Below are 18,100 nucleotides of genomic sequence, written 5' to 3' on the forward strand. Positions count from 1 at the left end.
TCACAACTTGTGTGCTAAATTCAAAAACCCAAAGTATACTTCATTTTTCACACGTACAGTGTATGCGTACTAGTGTATGTGTACAATGCGTGCAACACAAATTTCATTATCAAAACATTACATACAAACTGAACATGTCACCAGAAAAGTATGCATGTACTGTACACGAACCATTTGATTTTGGTAACCTGGTTGCACGTGCGCATTGAATTTGTTTTGCACTAATCAGTTGTTCCACAAGGTGGCAGCACTGCCTAAGGCCATTGTCTCACAGTGGAAAATAAAACTAAAGAGACAGAACAACAACAACAAAATAGCTGAGACTGCTCCAAGAACAGACAGCTGCATTGACAAGCGCATGTGTGAGAGAGTCATGAGATTGCCACAACTTTAGTTTAAAAGACTACAAAGGGATTTTTATTATAACTTCTGGAGAAAAATAGCGCAGACACTGGACAAGCATGAAGCTTTCTAGAGTGCATGTGTCGACCACCTGTGTTTGTGCACACTACCAAATGGAGTATACTTTGAAAGGCTACACGTTTGACTGTATGCATATGCTAGTGTATGCATACAAAAACAAAGTATACCTTGGGGTTGACCGTGCATACAAAGCTTGCCATATCGCTCCTGGTGTTATCACTCAATTTAAACGCAGGGTAGGTGATTTCAGAGATGTTAACAATAGCAAGCTTGAAAGCATAAGATCCCACCCTCCTTGCAAATCACTCTCCAAAGCCACGCCTCCTCCAAAACACATGAACATGCACAGTAGACCCGAAGCTAACCAGTGACGCAATGAGACACGTCAGTGCTGTTAGATTACCTCACATCACGTTCACCGGTGAGAAAACATTACTATGCAAAGCGCATAATATCACAATCAAACTAAAGGGTATTCGATTCTAAAAACAAAACATTAAACAAAGAAACAAAATGAGTTTCTGACAATTTTATTTAATGCTATAAATGAGTCTATTTAAAAATATGTATTCATTTAAATTAAATCATTATGTAAAGAATCATTTGAAATAAACGAATGAATACTTGATTCGTCTAAAGTTTTTGAACAAATCGCTTGAATGAAAGAATTAGACATCAAGTACATTTTAACAGTCACTGGTCACCACTTAATGGCATAATGTAACATAATATTTGAAGCGTAACATCAGGCTAGTTCCAAAGGTCAATTACTCATTTTGATCGCTGCTGCCACAATATCAAGAGTCTATATCCGGACTATAAAATTTTATCCCAAAACTTTTTTTTTTTTTTTTTTTTTTTAGTGAAGTGACATGCCAAGTATGGTGACCCATACTCGGAATTCGTGCTCAGCATTTAACCCATCCAAAGTGCACACACACAGCAGTGAACACACACACACAGCAGTGAACACACACCTGGAGCAGTGGGCAGCCATTCATGCTGCGGCGCCCGGGGAGCAGTTGGGGGTTCGGTGCCTTGCTCAAGGGCACCTCAGTCGTGGTATTGAGGGTGGAGAGAGTGTTGGTTATTCACTCCCCCCACCTACAATTCCTGCCGGCCGGGGACTCGAACCCGCAACCTTTGGATTACGAGTCCATTAGGCCACGACTTCCCCATAACTTTCGTTATTATTTAGCTAATTTTGCAAAACAGAAATGTAGCCTACTCTGTAAACTGTATCAAACATAAAGCTTACATGATGAGCACTGCTCTTTCTGGATGAGCAGCTGCGCGAAAGCAGGTTTAAATATTCTAATATGATTGTGATTTCAAAGGGTTAACTGACATAGCGGAATCGTCATTTAGGAATAAGATTGCATGTGTTTGAATCGAGATTGTGATCTTTTAATGATTTCTTGTGCATACATATGAGCCTATATAGCCTGTGTATTTTTGTAGCCTATGTCATATTTGTACCAGACCTCAAACGTAACCCGGGCCCAGGCCTGGACGGCCCCCCGCTTCCGCGACCCATATATTCATGGTTATATATGGATAGAATGGGGAAGTCGTGGCCTAATGGTTAGAGAGTCGGACTTGTAATCCAAAGGTTGCGGGTTCGAGTCTCGGGCCGGCAGGGATTGTAGGTGGGGGGAGTGAATGTCCAGCGCTCTCTCCACCCTCAATACCACGACTGAGGTGCCCTTGAGCAAGGCACCGAACCCCCAACTGCTCCCCGGGCGCCGCAGCATAAATGGCTGCCCACTGCTCCGGGTGTGTGTTCACGGTGTGTGTGTGTGTTCACTGCTGTGTGTGTGTGCACGTTGGATGGGTTAAATGCTGAGCACGAATTCCGAGTATGGGTCACCGTACTTGGCCGTATGTCACGTCACGTCACTAGATATGCTTATATAAAGAATATAGCCTACTTTTAAAGACCATGCATTCAACTGTATGCATATGTTATTATACATGTCAAAAATATATACTTTGGGCTTAACAATGTGATGTGCATATCATGGTCAATGTGCCAGCCTGTCCGATAACAAATTTAAATTATAGGTCTATTAAACACCTGCTAGCCACTTCACTTTTTGAATTTTTTTTTTCATTCTTAATGTGCAATAAACAACCCTCAGAGTTGATATGCGATGAGAAAAGGGAGAAGAATTTAATCAAAAAAGGGTGTATTCGATCGGGTCAGTCGTGCCAAAAGTCACAGTCACTGTCTTACTCGCCACACCACGGTATCTGTTACCACACTGCTTCTGTGTTCATTTTGTCTGGCTTGAACAGTCAGTGGTGGGTGGAGCTAGTTTAAATAGCTTTCAGTGATAATAGACACTCTGTAATTAATTTGCTATGCATTTATTCAATTCTGAATGTGGTCAAACCCCGTCACTGACATTCTTGGGCGCTAGCTGATGTGACTGATGTTCACGATACCTATTATTACTCCTCAAAACACACCATCATTTCAGGCCGGTGATTCATGACTTACACCACACACTCGCATAAAATGTGTTACATCAACTCTTGTTGACATTCCTCAGATATCAAATGTCAAAACTGACCCCGAGGTCAAATTTGAACTTTTTTTACTTTCTGCACAATACTGGGCTTACTGTGAACAACTGATCATTTAGCATAGAAAAAAAAAAAGTTCGCCTTCAACATTAAATCAAAATGTTATGACTTGCTTCACCTTTCTAGGACTTATTTTAAGCTGATTTTATGAAGCCCTCTTATTTTTCAGGCACTCCCCTCCGTCATAAAGAGAATTTTCACAATCCAATCAATTCCTCAATGATAAAGTCAAGCCCTGTCCTCATTTTGTTTTTTTCACTGACTATCCTCTTTCACTCAAAAGTATGTCATATTACGAGGAAAAAAGAAAAAGAAAAAAGACTGGGTTGCAAATAGCTTTCATGTTGGTTTCCTAAACATCCATAAAATACGTAAGACTAAGAATACATCTAACTATACACAAAAAAATAAAAATCAAGGAATGATGTGCATTAAATGGATACACAAATAAAAGGCACAAGTTGAGTAATATTTAACAGAAAAAAGGAAAGTAGCATGTGCGTACAGACCAGCCTGTCCCACAGCATTGGTTTGACACCTCACCCTGATTTAATTCACCTCCTGTTGGCACAGCAATTGAATTAATGACATCTATTAATGACAACATGATCTAATGTTTCAGATGAAGACAAGCACTGCAGGTTCATCCATGGCAACATCCAGAGTCACGGCAGCATATTCAGATCTTACACTTCACTACACAGTCAAACCCATGCCAACAAAAACCACCAACATACACAAACACAATTATAATCAGAACCAAATTTTTTTATAATAATTAAAGGCTTTACTTGCTAAAAAAGTCTAAACGCAGCAGGTGTTTTTAAAAGCCTAAACTAATGTAATGTAAACTAACAATAATCCTTAAAACATTAGATTAAAAGAGAATGAACAAATACATACTGAATCCGGTTCAAGAATCAGCCATGAAAACGTCCAGGTGCGACACACTTTCCAAAGCAACTAATCCTCTGTCCTGACTTTGACCCACAACACAACACAACAACCGTCCTCCTCGGACGGAGCGCTGCTGAGACTGACGAGCGTCCCAGTCACATCACACCACTTCCTCTCAGGTCAGAGGTCAGAGCCGGGTCTCCATGTCCACACGGAGGTGAAGCGGGAATACTGTGGCGGACGGTACGTGTGTATGAACAGGATGGGGGTTTAATCCTTCTCAGTACAGTTATGGAATAAGCGCTGCTGTTCTCTTAAAGTCAGACATCAGTTCATTTTAAAGGACAGCTACAGCCACGATGTCTAATAGAGAAAGAGAGCAGATGAATAAAAACCCTCACTATACAAGTACGCCTGTGTGTATTTCTCGCTATTGTGTAACACCTCAGACTGGTTTTGGTGGCAGGGGCAGAATGGACACTGATGGAAGACAAAAGCAGCTTTTCACTGATGTTACTCTCTTCCCTCACCTATCCATCACTCCATTATACCAATCCCTTCTTCTCTGGATTAGCCGCCAATCCACATCTTCAGCCAAACTAGTACATAAGTACAGTGTATAATATATATATGTGTTTGTGTGTGTGTGTGTGTGTGTGTGTGTGTGTGTATATAAAAAAACTAATCTCACAGACCATACACTTGTGAAAAGTGAACAGTATATTATATCTTTTGTATATTAAAGAAAATGAATATAATATATTAGCACATGATAATTAATTCAAGAACTGTAATTATTATCAATATATCAATACATGATAAATAAATACTTCGCAAAAAAACAAAAATCATTTAAACACATTATAAGCTTGATCCATTTTACAATAAAGTTTGTCAATAGACTTTTTAGACTGTTTTTCTATCATGTATTTTAATAGGCAATCAAGTAAAAAGTAGCTCAATTTGGAAAAGAAAACATTCTCAAGACCCTTGTTGAGTGTGAAATACAGCTCCTGTAATGTCAAGAAAATATATTCTTAATCTAATTCAAAAGTTGTTCAACTTTCATGCATTTATGTTGAGAACCAAGTGCTTCACACAAATCTTTCAGAATAATAACTATTCATACAACTCCACACAATCTCTGAATAAGATCTTACAGGAAAGCTTACATAAATGGGACATTTTGTCCTATTGTTCCCAGAAAGGGACAAACGCAGATTAACACACTACAAAAATGGTGTGGAAACGTTAAAGCTCAGGCACTGGTCAACAGGTTCACCCGTGCTGGTTAAGCTCTGCTGGCAAAAGCCATCCTGACCAAAGATCACCATACAATCTGCTGCCAGATGTGTCCTGTATGTGCATGTGCAGATGCTATGACTGCACATAATAATGTCACATTCATCGTATGCACACGCATTCACACAGAAGGGATTTGTATGAGAAGATTTTGTGTGTGTGTGTGTCCTGGTATTACAAAAAAAATACAGTTTGTAATAAAAACCAGTGTGTGTGTGTGTGAGAGAGAGAGCATGAGTGTGTACATTAGTTTAAGGCTGTGAGGTGGTTAAGTGAATCATTTTAAAGCTCTGATTCATACCGTTTTTCATTTCATTGCTCAAAAATGCTCACAAAGTATCGCAGAGCATTTTACATGCTTTGCTTGAATAAAAATACATGTATTGTTATATTGGGTCATATAAATAATTCAAAAAATACTTTATCTGTGCATTTATTTAGTAAAGACAGACTATTTTTATTTTAAACAAATCACTTTTTACTTATTACATTAAACAATTTAAATATATTTAGCTGTACAATACCCTCTGTTCTTTTTTTGAGAGGGGGGGGGGGGGGGGGGTCCTAAAAGCCTAAACATAAAAAAAACTATTGAGAATTAGATTATACTAAGACTCTTATACAAGAGTATTAAGAAATTACCATTGCTAATAAATCATGTATAAATCAGATACGCTGTCAAATCTGTCTGGCAATAATTAAAGACTGACTCAATTTTTACCTTTAACCTCATTCAGTTTGACACTCTGGGCATGCTGTAGTCACTACTGAATTAAACTTATTGAAATACTGGCTTACTTGCTGCCCTAGGCAAGACTTAGTCAAAAAATAAAAATGTAATCAATCGATTTAACATTTGAATGACATAATGGTTTTGGTTTTCATGTTTAAGATATGTTAGTGTACTGATTTAACTTTGTTTAGCAAATTTACAGAGGTTCAAATCCTAACCTTCCATGTTTTTGTATATAAATCCAGAAAAACTGCAATTGAACTTGGCAGAAAATAATAATCACTCATTGTATAGAAAAGCATTTACATGCAAACTTTATTAAAAAGCTGCATTCCTAAGATAGTTGTTTGAAAAATGAATAAAACTGAATAAACACTCATTCAAACAAATGAAAGTTAAAGAAAAGCCCATAATACTTCTGCCAAACTACGTCATCATCGTTTCTGCTGTTATGACTAAATGAACTTCCTGTCAGACGAGTTCAAACACAAAACTAATTGATATGCTTAACAAGATCATATTCTAGGTAACCAAACACCAAGTCATCCGTATCCAGAGTAATTACCTTGACAGTCCATGACACAGCAAAATCCATTTCCAACTTGCTTTTTAAGAGCAGTAATATGTAGAATTGTTCAAACTTAAGGTGTTTTAAGTAAGTTCCCCATTCTTCAGTGACCTCGTAGTGAACAAAACGTCATCCGCTTGAGCCGAGTCAAATGACAGTCCTCTCTGACTCTCCCACCTCAGGCCGCTGAAGCCAACACTGGACCCAAACAATAGGTGGCTTCCTTCACAATCCCTCCCCTCTGCCTCCTCCCTCACCAACATGTTTCAGATTTCATTTTCAAACATGTTCTCATCTGAAACAGCTCATGTGATAATGAGGATGTACGCCTCTCTTTTTCCTCTTTCGTCTTAAAAGAATATTCTGTCTTTAATGGACAGCATTGGTGGTGCAATGTGATTACCACAAAAATAAATTCCACTTGTCCCACTTTTTCTTCATATATAAAAAAAAATGTGTTGCAGCGAGGCTAATTCATAAACATTAAACTGCTAAATTGTCCCAAGGTTTAAACTATATGTTAACATGATTTTAGAGTAACTTACTTATCTTTTCTGTGTAAAGTTATATCCAACTTCACAAAACAGTAAATTACTGTAAACTGGATTATTTAAACAGATCTAGAGTTTGACGGTCATAGATTTACAAAACTATAAGCTTCAATTTCTTGCTTTTAAATCCTCCAAAAATTGGCCCCACTTACTTTCATTGTGACTCACTGTAACTTTGCCATCTTGGGGTTAAAAGTCCAAATCTGCCATAAATACAGCATTATAATGAGAACTTTATAGACTATTTTTAGAGATCTCTCTCTCTCGCTCGGTACAGTGTGTAACTTAAAGTTCACTGGCATTTGAATCCTTTTGTGCAGATACAAGTTGTAATGTTACGTCTATGTTATGTATCCAAGTCATCTGATTAATATCATAGGATGTGTCATAGAACGGGCTTCAGTTCATTGCCATAAAGTCAGATTCACCTCAGGCAGCTATTCCTTTTTAGAGGCTTCTTTTTTAATAACATTTCTGCATCATAACAGCGTTCTAATCATGTGTTCAGGTCATATTTTTAACATTCATTTTCATAACAGTCTTCAGATCTTTTCATTTGGCAAAAAAATCTAGTTTGATTTACTATTCCAACCACTAAGACTGCTGCTGAAACCAAATGAATGGGGTTATGTTTCAATAAGCATGTCAATCAATGGAGAAAGTATCCGTCAGCCAGAATGTTTTAACAAGGTCTCTGTCAGCATGTTTGTCAGTCTCTTCATTCCTGTCAGTCTTTGAATCTTTGATGTGGTCCAGTCAAGTCAAAACAAAACATGCCAAGTATAAAGATCTATAATTTTTTTCTAACCGCGAGTATTCTGTATCCATCGCTCATATACGTGGAATTCAAGACATCCACGTTGTTTAGCAGATACACACAACTGTAGTTTAAACGAGTACAAAGACATTTTTATTGTAACTTCTGGAGAGAATACGCCAGACTCTGGACAAAGATGAACTTTTCCAGTGAGCCTCCGCCATTAACGTTACTGATTACTGTAGCTGCTGGAGATATACAATGTCAGCGCCTAAGAGGCTTTTCAAGTGTTGTGTTTTGGGATGCACTAACGAACACAGGAGTCTCCATAATCTCTGATCCCTCATCTGAGCCGATGAGGACACTGTGGTTAAGCTTCATTGTCTAAGGAAATATCCCAGAAAAAAATCGGTAAAGTCCCCAATACGTGTAGGGATCAATACCAACACTTCGTGTGTGAACGTCAGCTCCAGACAAAGTAAGTATCACACGTTTGTTTTCCAAATTGCCCTTCTGAAAGAGCTTCTTGGCACTCTGTAAGGCTAATGATGCTAAAGCTACTATTGTCTCTGTCTGTTTTCACTGGTGCTGTCTTCATGAATGATCGTGAATAGGAATGTGGTAGTTAAAAGTTACATATGAAAGCACTGTGAGTCGATCGCTTGAGTTGGTTGAGCTCATAATCACGAGTGGGACTATGACCAGCTATGTTGTTATTTTTATCCCGCCGTGCTCCCCGTCTGTGCAATTCATAAATGCAAATTTATTATTCACAGTACAATCAGATGACTGACGTTGAAACAGAGTATGTTTTCTGTAAAGATGACAGGCTTGTACTAATCGTGGAATATTTATTTGTAAAGGCTAGCACTGCTAATGCGCTCTTAAAGCTCCGCCCTCTTCTCTGGGAGCAACAGCTCATTTGCATTAAAGCAACATACTCAATATCAGAGCGTTTTGGCTCACACCCTAAAAGTGTCAATTTTTACAAGCTATAAAAAATGATCTGTTGGGGGTATTTTGAGGTAAAACTTCACATATACACTCTGGGGACATCAGAGACTTATTTTACATCTTGTAAAAACGAGCATAATAGGTCACCTTTAAGTCAAGTCATGTCACTCGGCGGCCATCTTTGAAATACCTCTCGGGCATGCAAGTGCAACTCCTATCTCTTTGAATGGGGAAACATGAAATTTTCCAAAACTGTTCACTAAACTTACGATTAAATTTCATTTGAAATCACCAAAGAAATCTGACAACAACTGTATCATAAATGTTGTTTCTTTTGTTCAAATAGTGTTATAAAAGGCCTATTTTTTGGGCTAGATCAGCCAGTGCGCATGCCCAGTCCTAAGTGCACATCTCAGAAGGCTGACTGTTTCTATAGCAACCGGGACGCTTCTAACGGCAGCTGCAGTGACGCGCTGATTTTACAGATTAACCATTGGCTCTTTTGCTCAGAAGGTGGGGCTTCGTTCGAAACTAAGAGCGGCTATATTGAGCGTTGCATTTTTTCCCCATTTAAAACACGAGTGACATGTCTTGGGTATTCTATCATCTGTGATGTATGCGCTAAATTGAATTTTGATTGGATGAGTCATGACTGAGGCCTCTTCTAATAAGCCAATAAACACACACAGACAGTGCACATCAGTTCATATCTATACATCAGTCATTTTCCGGAAGAAAAAAGAAAAAAAAAACCTCTTTTCATTTTCTCCATAGGGAAACAGGGAAAAACAATGGATAGACAGACCTGCAAAGAGTGTTTTAATCGATTTGGTAACACTTTATTTTAGGGTCTCTTAACTAGTTGCTTATTAGCATGCATATTACTAGAATATTAGCCATTTATTAGTAGTAATTAAGCACATATTAATGCCTTATTATACATCCCTAATCCTACCCAATACCTAAACTTAACAACTACCTTATTAACTATTAATAAGCAGAAAATTAGGAAGTTATTGAGGGAAAAGTCATAGTTAATAGTGAAGTGTTCCCTATACTAAAGTGTTACCATTCTATATGCTTTTTGTTGAACCCATCTATGTTCAAATTAATTCAAATTATTTTTCAAATAATCATGTTTAATAGAGGAAATTGTGGTGAAAATGGGTCTACATGACCCATGATGCTTTGCATAAAATTTCCACCAATCAAAGAGTGGCAGGGAGCAAAGCATGGCAAAACTGATCATTAGCCCCGTCCACTCCCATGAAGCTGTTACGCGTTGCTGGAGAAGGAATGCAGGACGACGAGGGATGCAGAATAAACAGGTTCTTTTAATCGTGCAGATGTATTACAGAAATATCAGCATTAACATAACTTTAGTGTGAGACTCGATGAAGGCTAGAACAAAACTGAATGCTTATAAAGGAACAGGAACAAGGGAGTAAACGAGATAATTAACACAAGACAGGTGAATAGGATGAATCATTAACTAAACAAGGACAGGAACTACCAAATAAGGGCAAAACAGAACTGAAAGGAAACCGACACGTGACAGATATCGCCCCTGTACTAAAATGAGGACCAGTTTTGTCTGTTCATGCAGTCATTTGTGTAATAGTTTTACTTCTTGTGTGATTATTAGTCTGGCAGTTAGTTAATGACCTATAGTTAGGACCCAGACCGCGTTAGAGACCCGGCTGCTGGCGCAGTTTAGAAAAAGGGTGTAAGCGCTGTTATTATAATAAGCGCGAGATCGTTGGACCTAACGGTGATAATAACGTCATTAACTCCGCGATGCTTGAGAAATCGCATGTGTGCGTGCATCAATAAGTAAGTCACTCTTTTTATACTGTATATCTACATTTCTACCGTTAATTTGTTTAAAGACGGGCTTATCGCGTATGCCGTAACACATGTCTCTGTAAACTAATCACAAGTTAATCCTGTTATGCAATCACTCTATAAATATTTACCGTGTTTTATTGACATGCAAATGCCGACTGTTATTCATTTGCACTGATGTTCTTTAATGTAAACTTTATTATTGTTGTTTCTAATTTAGAACCACACTCAAGTAAACTGTTCTGAAAGAGTGGTCTGTGAGTGGTGTGTGCTTCTAACTCCTCCAACTGACATAACTAAATTGTTCTGACCGGACAATTTTGGTGGTTGCCACCGGGTATTACTTAGCACCTAAGAGCTCATTTCTTTACATGGTCCTTCGAGCCGGATCAGGCAACTTCTGAAATAGCATAATGTCCATATCCGAAGAGGAGATTAGCGATGCTACTGTTCGCTCTCGCCGCCAAACACAGATGCCAAGATACCTCAAAGACTATGAGGTGGAATATGTGCCAGAGCAGCGATTAGTGCACACACCCTCAGGCCACTCCAACGAGGGAGAACACTTAGTCGGGGCTACAGGAGGTTCATTACCAGCCTGCAACACTTTGGTTGCTGGTATTGACCATTTTCCTGCCTATAAAGGGATTCCTCACTTTTCTCCTGAAGCACTACAGATGCGCCTGCAAATTCTGGAAGAGGAGAACCGTCAGCTTAGATGTGACCGCAGAGAAAACTCTGTCGCTCACTCTCCAAGACCTCTGTCTCCATCTCAGCCAATTCATTCACCCAGACATTCGATGCGTAATATGGAGGAACAAGCCTCTACTTCAACATCATATCACAGAGTAACGTCTACAAGAGATCAAAAGGATCCACGTTATGACAAGGAGAAGTCAGTGAAGTGTAGTGAGGACAAGTTATGCGTAGAACGTCAATGTGACAGAATAGATGAGATCATCCATGAGCTTCAGAGGATGAAAGCGAGTTCAAAGACATCCAGATCAGCCTCGCCACCACCGAAGCGTGCAGCAACACCCCAGAGGGCTGAGCATGCTGATGACCGCTACCAGCACCCACGATCCACATACTATTACAGCCCTACCTCAAGGCAACAGCAACCATATGTGCCTTATCATTCCTCGCTGCCACATAGTCAAGAGAACATCTACCGGGGTCCAACCCCTACTATTCCTGATTTCTCTAGGGAGGATCCACGTGAGTTTGCCCGGTTAAAGGTAGCTCTTGATAATCTTCTGCCTGCCGACGCTACGGAGCGCTTTAAGTTCCAGATATTGACAGATCACTTGAAGCTTGAGGAAGCATTGCTCATTGCTGACTCCTACTGTAATAGCAGGTACCCTTACAGTCATACCATGCAAGCTCTAACAGAACTGTATGGACAACCCCATCAACTTGCACTTCAGCGCATTGCTGGGTTGATGGATGGACCCAGCATAAGAAGTGGTGACACCAAAGCATTCAGGCTTTTTGCTCTGAAGATAAGGGCCCTGGTTGGAATGCTGGATCAGTTAGGAGGTCCTGGACATACAGAACTGACTTGCGGGTCGCATGTCTCCCGACTCCTGGCTAAATTACCCCACGATCTCCGAGCAAACTTTAAGAGGTATGTCAATCCCCTTCAGACACCAATCCCGACCTTGTTAGACTTGGCAGAATGGATGGAATATGAGGTGAGGGTACAAGAAGACGGTACTCAATTCAGTACTGACTCAAGTGGAGAGAGAATGAGTTCCCACAGAGAACAGCGAAGAGCGTTGAGAGTTTCACACAAACCTACTGCCATTTTCCATGGAAGTGAGCAAAGGCAAGTCCCCAAAGCGGAATCAGTTCAGCAAAGTGCAGTTTCTGAGGTGAGATCACAAGAGAAACCAAAGAAATACTGCCCCTTCTGCAACACAACTCAACACTATCTCAACCAGTGTTCAAACTTTAAACTGCTGACTAAAGAGCAGATCGTGACCTGGATCAGATCAAATCAGAGATGCTGGAAATGTGGACGTGATCATCAAACAGGTCAGTGCACTCTCAAAGCAAAATGCAAGAAGTGTCAGAGGAGGCACCTAGAAGTCCTGCATGAGGTCAACAATGAAAGGAGTGCTCATGCTACCAAAGCAACAGAAGACATTACTCAGTCTGTCAGCAATGCAGTAGAAACTCTATATGTCGATCGTCCAACAGGCAGCAGTAAAGTGTTACTGAAGCTGTGCAGAGTCATCATACGCAACGGAGACCTTTCACTGGATACATATGCCCTGCTAGATGATGGATCAGAACGCACCATACTTCTCCACGAGGCAGCGCAGCAACTCAGCCTTCGTGGTAAGCCCGAAGACCTGTCTCTTCGCACAGTGCGCCAAGACATTCGCTTCATCTGTGGCTCCACAGTATCATTCACAGTGAGTCCCGCCACACAACCAGATCGCAACTTCACAATCAAGAGAGCTTTCACAGCCGAGGAGCTTGGACTAGCACCTCATACTTACCCAATTGAGACATTACAGAAGAGATATCACTATCTCAAAGGACTACCTTTGCAGTCAATTGACCATGCGAGGCCATTACTGCTCATTGGGTCAGATTACCCACATCTGATCACCCCAGTTGAGCCAGTCAGGTTGGGACCCCCTGGAGGTCCAGCAGCAGTGAAAACTCGCTTGGGATGGACATTGCAAGGTCCATCAAAGTTCCTAGAATTCACCCCCCACACGCCACAGTGCCTGTTCACATCTGTCAGCCTTGCACCTAATGATCTGTTCAGTCAAGTAGAAAGGTTGTGGCAGATGGACATCTTGCCCTATCGCAACGAAAAACTTGTGACAAGATCGAAGCAAGACACAGAAGCTATGCGCATGTTGGAAGAGAAAACAATTAGGGTAGAGGTGAAAGGCGTGCAAAGATATGCTACCCCTCTCCTCTGGAAAACTAGCCCTCCACCTCTAGTTGCTCCAAAGGAAGCAGTACTGCCTCATTTGCGGCGGACTGAAAAGCAGCTGTCCCAGAGTCCTGAGAAATCTCAATTGTACAAGTCTGAAATAACCAAGTTGCTGGAGGCAGGCTATGTAAAGAAAATCCCTCAATCCACAGCCGTACAGACTCAAGGGTGGTACATTCCACACCACATGGTCCACCACAACGGCAAGAACAGGATTGTATTCAACTGTTCCTTCAATTTTCAAGGACAGAGTCTGAATGACTACCTCCTTCCAGGACCGACTCTGGGTGCAAACTTGTTGGGGGTACTTCTCCGTTTCCGAGAACATGCAGTAGCCATCAGCAGCGACATCAAGGGGATGTTTCATCAGGTCCGTCTCCTGACAGAAGACCAAGCATTCTTGCGATTCTTGTGGCGAGACCTGAACACAACTAGCCCACCTGAGATCTACCAGTGGTCAGTGTTACCCTTCGGTACCACTTGCAGCCCGTGCTGTGCAACCTTTGCTCTCCGGAAGCATGTTGCCGATCACAGCAAACTCGACAGTGAGGTATGGGCATCGATAGAGCGTTGCTTTTATGTAGATAATTGGCTGCAAAGTATTCCCTCTCTTGATACTGCCAGGCATCTAGTGGATGACATGCGACATCTGCTAGCCGAGTGTGGATTTGAACTGCGCCAATGGGCTAGCAACACTCCCCAAATCCTGCAACATCTGCCGCAGCAGATCAGATCAGAGAACTATGAGCTTTGGTTCAGTTCAGACCGGGCAGACCCTCAGGAACGCACACTAGGACTTAGGTGGCAGTGCAGATCCGACACACTTGGATACAAACATGGCCATGTCATTAAAGCTCAGCCGACTATGCGACACATTTATCGCATCCTTTCGAGTCAATACGATCCTTTGGGATTCATCACCCCATTTACCACCCGAGCAAAGATCATAGTACAAAGGCTCTGGGACAAAAAAAGAGAATGGGATGATCCTGAATTGCCCGCTGACCTCAGAAACGTATGGCTCACTTGGGAAGATGAGCTTCCACAACTCTCAAATGTCACACTGCCCAGATGCTACACTATGAAGGTAGATCCCTTGACCAGTTCAAGAAGTGTGCACATATTCTGTGATGCCTCAGAGCGGGCATACGGCTCAGTAGCGTATCTCCGCACTGAAGATGACAAAGGCCATATAGAAGTATCATTCTTGGCAGCTAGATCACGAGTAGCTCCAAAGAAGCAGCAAACAATCCCCAGACTTGAGCTTTGCGCAGCCCTAACTGGATCACAACTGGCAGCAGTTCTGCAAAAAGAGCTCACGCTAGAAATCAGCAGTTTCAAATACTGGACTGATTCTACCACAGTTTTAAACTGGCTGCAGTCAGACTCGTGCCACTTCAAAGTGTTCGTGGGAACTAGAATCGCAGAGATTCAAGAGCTTACTGACTCCCAGTTATGGTCGTATGTGCACTCACAAGATAATCCCGCTGATGATATTACTCGTGGAATGTCTTTGTCACAGCTTGCCAAACCTTGCCGGTGGAAGGATGGCCCAGCATTTTTACAGAAACCTCCATCGCACTGGCCAAAATTACCCAACCTAGAGCCAGCCGCTACCTCAGAGGAACTGCGTAAACCAGCATCTTTCCATCTTCTCATGACTCAGAATGACAAGCAACCAGGTGCTACATCTCAATATGACAGCTTTCAAGAGCTTCTTGATGCAACAGCCCAATCCCTGCACGGGGCGGCCAGTCCCACAGACACCGTCACGGCTGACACATATAAAAAAGCTGAACTTGGAGTCATCCAACAGTCCCAAATGGAAAGCTTCCCGGACGAGTATGCACAGCTTCAAGCAGGGAAACCCATCTCCTCAAACAGCCGTCTAAAGACATTAGCTCCTGAATTTGATCCCGACAGTCAACTGATTAGAGTAGGAGGAAGACTCAGACAATGCCATCTGCTGAGCCCTGATATCCTACACCCTATTGTTTTAGACCCAATACATCCAGTGACTAAACTTATAATTAAGCAGTATGACACACAGCTACATCACCCTGGTACTGAACGAGTCTTTGCTGATATCAGAAGGCGCTTCTGGATCTTGAGAGGTCGACAAGCTGTTAAATCAATTCAGCATCACTGCACTGAGTGTCAGAAATGGCGTGGAAAGCCCAACATCCCAAAAATGGCAGACTTGCCTCCTTCCAGCTTAAGACTCTTCCAGCCAGCCTTCTACTCAACAGGCATGGACTGTTTCGGCCCATTTACCATCAAAATAGGGCGTCGAAATGAGAAACGCTGGGGCATCATCTATAAATGCCTAACCACAAAGGCAGTGTACATCGACGTTCTATCTCAAGCAGACACAGACTCCTTCCTCATGTCTCTACGCAGATTCATCGCCCGTAGGGGAAAACCTCACGAGTTGCTCAGCGATCAGGGCACCAATTTCAAAGGCGGAGACCGTGAGCTGAAGGAAGCCTTCAACAATATTCACCCTCAGTTGCAAACAGAGCTTGCCAAGCAACAGATCGACTTTCAGTACAATCCACCATACTCCCCCCACTTCGGTGGATCTTGGGAGAGAGAGATTAGATCTGTTAAAGCTGCACTGTACACAGCCATTGGTGCACAAACTGTCACAGAAGAAGTGCTCAGGACTGTCCTAATTGAAATAGAGGGAATTCTAAACTCAAAGCCATTGGGATATGTATCCTCTGATGTTGCCGATCCAGACCCAGTAACGCCTAATTCACTCTTGATGGGACGGCTGGATTCTGCTTTGCCTCAGGTAATTTACCCTGAATCTGAACTGCTTAGCCGTAAACGTTGGAGACACAGCCAAATACTGGCAGACCAGTTCTGGAACTGTTATCTGCGTAACTACCTGCCTGGACTCCAGTCTCGCCAGAAGTGGCAACAAGAGAAAGACAATCTGACAGCTGGGACGGTGGTCATGATTGCTGATCCGCAATTCCCCCGAGCACTCTGGCCCATTGGAAAGGTGAAAGCTGTCATACCTGGAGCTGATGGTAATGTCAGAGCTGCGGAGATTCAGGTCAAAGACACAACCTACGTCAGGCCCGTTGTCAGACTGATTACGCTACCTCCACTCCCTGAATGACTGAATGAGTACTGGCCCAGGATGCAAATCTGCAAGCACATTTGGGGGCGGCTGTACTAAAATGAGGACCAGTTTTGTCTGTTCATGCAGTCATTTGTGTAATAGTTTTACTTCTTGTGTGATTATTAGTCTGGCAGTTAGTTAATGACCTATAGTTAGGACCCAGACCGCGTTAGAGACCCGGCTGCTGGCGCAGTTTAGAAAAAGGGTGTAAGCGCTGTTATTATAATAAGCGCGAGATCGTTGGACCTAACGGTGATAATAACGTCATTAACTCCGCGATGCTTGAGAAATCGCATGTGTGCGTGCATCAATAAGTAAGTCACTCTTTTTATACTGTATATCTACATTTCTACCGTTAATTTGTTTAAAGACGGGCTTATCGCGTATGCCGTAACACATGTCTCTGTAAACTAATCACAAGTTAATCCTGTTATGCAATCACTCTATAAATATTTACCGTGTTTTATTGACATGCAAATGCCGACTGTTATTCATTTGCACTGATGTTCTTTAATGTAAACTTTATTATTGTTGTTTCTAATTTAGAACCACACTCAAGTAAACTGTTCTGAAAGAGTGGTCTGTGAGTGGTGTGTGCTTCTAACTCCTCCAACTGACATAACTAAATTGTTCTGACCGGACAATTTTGGTGGTTGCCACCGGGTATTACTTAGCACCTAAGAGCTCATTTCTTTACAGCCCCCCTCCCGGAAGGTGCGTCCCGCACCGTAACATACACATAGGGGAGGGGGGGTGGGCACCCTGGAGGCTGGAGCAGGGCAGATCAGGAGACTCGGGGAGCCATGGTGGGACTGGAGACTCGGGAGGCCATGGCGGATCTGGGAGCCATGGCCTTATTTTTTCGGGCGGCCAAGGCAGCTCAAGGGGTTCCGTGGCCTTGGCTCTAGGCCCGGCCACACAGGCAGAGGGTATATGGCCCTCCCCCAAAATTGTCTTGGGGAAGTTCCCCTCTAGGAGCCATTTCTTCAAATTAAAGCATAGCTTTGGTTCATGGCTTATACCACCTTAAAGAAGATATATTGAAAAACCCCTAAAAAAGGAAAAAAATACTTCCAGAACCACTGCAGTTGAAAAAAAGGGGCAGGCACCAATGCACTCTATATTGATAATGCAAATTTCCTATTACCTACAGTCAGGCTTCTGAAGTACAAAAAAGAAAAAACTGCAGTATAAATAGTGTTCTGCGCTAAAGAGTTTCAGACTCGAAGATGAGTAATAGAGGTATATGGTTTCAGTAACAGATGGACACTTTTTGGCGCAGGTGTCACGATGGCAGCAATTAGCGGTTGAGTAATAGCTGCCTGACACTCAACTATCATCCAGACTCTCATCACGACCAGGAGCTCACTAGTAACTCACAAGAGCTGGACA

The 18,100-nt window shown here is 41.9% G+C and overlaps 1 protein-coding gene across 3 annotated transcripts in view; it reads right to left on the bottom strand.

The window, feature by feature from the left end:
• Positions 1 to 18,100, bottom strand: part of LOC306848557 (uncharacterized protein) — a 50,838-nt gene that overhangs the window by 15,497 nt on the left and 17,241 nt on the right. The window contains exon 1 of one of the 3 annotated variants that reach the window (XM_079383187.1): positions 6,510 to 6,700. The exons of 1 other annotated variant lie outside the window; for it this stretch is intronic. The gene's annotated coding sequence lies outside the window, so the exon portion shown is untranslated. Of the gene's footprint in view, positions 1 to 3,915; positions 4,087 to 6,509; positions 6,701 to 18,100 lie in introns of those variants that run through there. One more of the 3 variants, XM_079383188.1, reaches the window with a different exon arrangement.

This window comes from Barbus barbus, assembly GCF_936440315.1.
Source record: "Barbus barbus genome assembly, chromosome: 28".
NCBI lineage: Eukaryota > Metazoa > Chordata > Actinopteri > Cypriniformes > Cyprinidae > Barbus > Barbus barbus.